Source organism: Palaemon carinicauda, chromosome 28 (assembly GCF_036898095.1).
Source record: "Palaemon carinicauda isolate YSFRI2023 chromosome 28, ASM3689809v2, whole genome shotgun sequence".
In the NCBI taxonomy this organism is placed as follows: Eukaryota; Metazoa; Arthropoda; class Malacostraca; order Decapoda; family Palaemonidae; genus Palaemon; species Palaemon carinicauda.
The window spans coordinates 70,831,093-70,836,092 of NC_090752.1; the positions used below are offsets into that span (position 1 = coordinate 70,831,093).

Sequence of the window (5,000 nt, forward strand, 5' to 3'; positions counted from 1 at the left end):
GGGCTCATTTGTGTGATGTTGGAGAGTTTGATGCTCACCCCGGTGATTAGTTTAATTCTGTTCCTCCCTCTTGATTATCTTGGCGTCGAAGGTTTTATCTTCGCTTCTGAATCAGAATGTAAGCAAATGATAAGTTATGCTACACACGTCTGTGGTTATTACTTGCATCTAGCATTTACCGATGTTTCAAAAAGAATGTTTGGAAGTCCTTATCATGCTGGTTATCAATGATATGCCATACTCTTGTAACAAATAAATTAAATCTAAAGGAAATTGGTATGGCATTTTCATTCATCTGCGTTTATATTGGTCATAGTTTTATGACGAAGATGGACACTACACGAAAAAAATTGTCAACATAGTTGATAAGCTTATTTATTTTCAGGATTAACACTGGTTTAATTACTTTTGTAGACATGCTTATTTGGAGAAACAGGAACCTGCTTATTTCTTGAAAATGAATACATAACTTGTAATAATTATACTCGGTTAAGAGCTGTTTCTCATGGAATATGTCCAAGTTGCAAACGAATACAATTGTAATACTATTCGTACATTTTCTTGTCTTTTCCATAAATACCTTGATACCTAGCATGATGTTTGAATGATTGATCGTGAATTGAGTCCTGCAATTGAGGATTGGCATCTGAGGTTCCTGCTAAAACTTATCTGAGTGCGCGCTCTCTCTCTCTCTCTCTCTCTCTCTCTCTCTCTCTCTCTCTCTCTCTCTCTCTCTCTCTCTCTCTCTCTCTCTCTCTCTGGGTCAAGAGCCATTGAGAAACAAACTGTTAATTCCAAGTGTATTCCAGCCTTCCGGGTCAAGGGGAAAAATTTACAAGATGTACTCAGCAGAGCGAAGAAGTCTCGTGTGTTCCAGTATGCAGTGTTCCTTGATAAAGATTCCCTTGTACTGTTTCTTTATCATGTGGAAAAATACAGAAGAAACAAGTGTGATGTCTTTTAGTGTGCTGTGTCCCTTTAAGGAGATTCCATTGTACTGGAATAATGGAAGAAACGTTCGTGGGCTTTGTTATGGTAGCTATGGACCTTCTAGATCAAGAACCATGAGAAACAAACCGTCAACTCGAAGTGTATTCCAGCCTTCACGGTCAAAGGGAAATATTTACAGCTATTTCCAACAGTCTTTGCTTCTTTTAAATACGGCTCAATAGTATATTGTGTGATATAGATTTTGCCCCCCCCCCCCTTTTTGTTTTGTGTGATAAAAACGTGTAATGTTGTTCTTCCTAATCAATAAGTTGAATTAATGGAACTTTAGAAGTCCAAACTTGAGCTACTGCATGCTTCCTTGTTGTGCAAGTCTACTCAATTATGTTTCGTAGTTCTTGTGTTGCTCGTTTGTTTGAAATTGCCTATCAATTTTTTCTATTGCCCTTTTACATTTTATTCTTTATTTTAGGTTTTTTCCAAACTGGTTTTGGATTAGATATTTGGGGCCATGGACTTTTAGCATACCCCCCCCCACACACACACATATATATATATATATATATATATATATATATATATATGTATGTATATATATATATATATATATATATATATATATATATATATATATATATATATATATATATATATATATATATATATACACCAATATATATATACGTTCCTGTTTTCCATATTGGTTTGATTTGTACATGTAAATCTAGTCTAAAATGGTTATTAATTGCATGTATATATATATATATATATATATATATATATATATATATATATATATATATGTGTGTGTGTGTGTGTGTGTGTGTGTGTGTGTGTGTGTGTGTGTGTGTGCGCTTGTGCGTGTTTATGTTAATAGGCTACGTATTAGGTATACAGTATTTCCTAATCACTCTTGACTGATACACAACATAGCTACTTCATACTCTCACACAGAAAACTCCCAACAGCCTCCTTCATGCCTAGTATCCAACCGTATATCTGTCTTCTACTCCCCATCCTCGTTTTCTTAACATTTCTGCATTATACAACATACTTTATGTGGTCCATAAAGTATGTTGCAAGTTGAACATTTATGTCTGGAAAGTGAACGGACGTCGGAATGGCTGAGGTAGAACGGACTTAGGTCTTTCGGGATTTACGCTATTCACTGTTCGCTATAACGTTATTTTTAACTCCTTATGCAACGTCCGATGTGGTTGGAGTGATTCCACTCCCCCTCGATTCCGTAGAAGGTGCGATATGGGTGATGACCTTGTCTGTGGTCCGGCCCAAGGTTGACGAGCATCGTGAAATAGGGAAAGATGCGGAAATGAAGCGTGAGAAAGCTGGGAGGAAATGCGTGACGTCTTCCAAGGAAATTAGATGTGCTCTATTATCTTAAAAGGGATAGATTGGAGGCGGACCTCTTAGTATTCCTGTGGGTCATTTTTGTGTATTTTTTTTCAGATCCGGAAGTGTTCGTTTTTGTTTATTGCACCTACTTGCTAGCTGATTCCGAAGAGGTACTAAGTATGCTAGGGATTCTGATGGTGTAACTTTACTGTAACAACGGTATAAAAAGTGCTATTTTTTGGCCTCAGTGTGATCACCGAAATGTTTAAAACACGAAGTTAGTTTCAGCAGAAAAGAATTTTGAGGCATGGTCGCACTAATCACGCTTATGTAACATGAACAGAAGCCATTACTCCCAAGATAAACCTTGAAAACATGAGCGGAAGTACTTCTCCTAAACACACTCACTGAATAGGTCTTTGATGCCATCAGCAGTACCTCAACCTTTATTTTATTCCTCCATTGTTAAACGTCATGAATGAGACGACGTGACGGATGGAGACACGGTCTGGCGTGCGCTGGAAATTTAATGCTCCCGGAGACATTAGAGTCACGGTCATGAAAATACCGGGTGACGAAAATAGTTTGCGCACAAGAGACAAGCTGGGGTTAATAAATTCCCGTGCACTCACATACCCATATGCACGGACATTTGGGTAATGATAAAGATGTATTGTGTTTTCACTATTATCTGAACGTGAGGTTTAAGCGGGTCAGTTATCAATTTAGATTTCTCCAGTCTGAAGAGGAGTACTCCAAGGTAATGTGTTGTCACCTAGGTTGTTTATCCTCCCCATGGATTTTTTAATGCGTAGAACAGTCAGAGATAGTGGAGAAGGATTGGACTGGATTGGTAATAGGAATTTAGCAGACCTAGAGTAGACTGATGATGATGTCCTTCTTAGCAGAATACCACAAGATTTGCAATGGTTGCTTCCCAGAATGCATGAAATATCACACGAGGTTGGGTTGAAGATAAATAAAAGAAAGACAGAGATGATGAGAACGGAGTATGCAATGGAAGATGAAATATCACTGGAAGGAGAAAGGATTAATGAGGTAGAGTCATTTAAGTATTTAGGAACTATGATCTCCAATACAGGATCTTTAGAATTAGAGTTTAGTGAAAGATTTAAAAAAAAAGCAAATTAGACAATGGGTAGATTAAGTAAAATTTAGAAATCAAATCGCCTGAAATTACATATAAAAATCCGACTATATATCAGTTTAGTGAGATCGGTGTTACTCTATGTACATAAGTCAGGGTATAACAATGAAACAATCTCCTTTAGGTTTAGTATATTCGAGAACAAAGCCCTGAGAAGGATATTGGGAGTTGAATGGCAGGACAGGATTAGAAATGAAACTATAAGACAGATTACCTGAGTGCCATATGTTGATGAGATCATGATGGGGGGGGGGGGGGTTTAGATGGAAATGGTTTGGGCATGCTCTTCGCACTCCCCAAGAGCGATTAGTTCACCAAACGTTCAGTTGGGCTCCACAAGGCACTAGAAGAGTTCGAAGACACAGGCCTACATGGCTGAGGACTATGAAGCGCGAAGTAGATGATGATGAATGAAGAAGTATTGAATTAAAATCTCAAGATAGAGACGCCTGGCGAAATCTAACCGAGGGCCTTTGCGTCAATAGGCGTAGGAGAGATGATGATGATGAAAAGTATGATCTTGAAATAATCCCCTGAAATGCGGTCTGGAGTCTGGTTGCGTAGTAAATGATTGCAATTATTTGTTATTTTCTCAATAGTAGTGAGTCAGGTCAGTGAAAGAAATTAGTTATTTGCCTCGGGAGTCGAAGATGAAGTACATGCGTCATTTACCAATGTCGATAATTAACAGAGAATCGATGTTTGTGATATAGTAATATATAAAACTACCATCATGCAGATAATTGAAAAATGTCCGAACACTATTTGAATGAAAAAGAAACATTTGAGGATATGTACTAATAGATCATCGAGTTGGTTTTTTGTATTAAAAAAAATTAATTTCAAATGCATAAATTTAAATACGAAAACTATATAGATGCATTTTTATGGGAGTATTTTTTTTTCATATTTGGCGTTTTTAGTGTTCTCTGTTGGGAAGTTATGAGAGAGAGAGAGAGAGAGAGAGAGAGAGAGAGAGAGAGAGAGAGAGAGAGAGAGAGAGAGAGAGAGAGAGAGAGAGAGAGAGAGAGAGAGAGAGAGAGAGAATCACTCATCTTTTTTTCAAGATTCTTTATATTAAGATTTGCACTTAACGAGTGCTGATTTATATTTAATATACTATCATTTAATTTTTTCTTGCAATTAGAGCCGACGTACATTTAACTCAAACTATCCCAGTAACTTTGAAGAACGATTCTTCTCTTTATAGATTTCTAAAAGGTATTTAAACCAATTGTCTATTACTGTGTCTTAATATTTTACTCCAACGGAAACAGAATTCAAAATAACTAATCACTTGAGATTTCTGGTAGTTTTATGATTATTGCTGAAGATTAGGCTGCTTAGGTATGAAGAATTACTAAATAAAACTGCCATTATATACAGTGTATGTATAGCCTATGTATATATATATATATATATAATATATATATATATATATATATATATATATATATATATATCTATATATATATATATATATATATATATATATATATATATATATATATATATATATATATATATATAT

At 35.9% G+C, this 5,000-nt stretch overlaps 1 protein-coding gene across 3 annotated transcripts in view; it reads left to right on the forward strand.

Moving 5' to 3' along the window:
• The window catches only part of LOC137621656 (uncharacterized), a 217,435-nt gene that overhangs the window by 137,714 nt on the left and 74,721 nt on the right, over positions 1-5,000 (forward strand). The window lies entirely within an intron of this gene.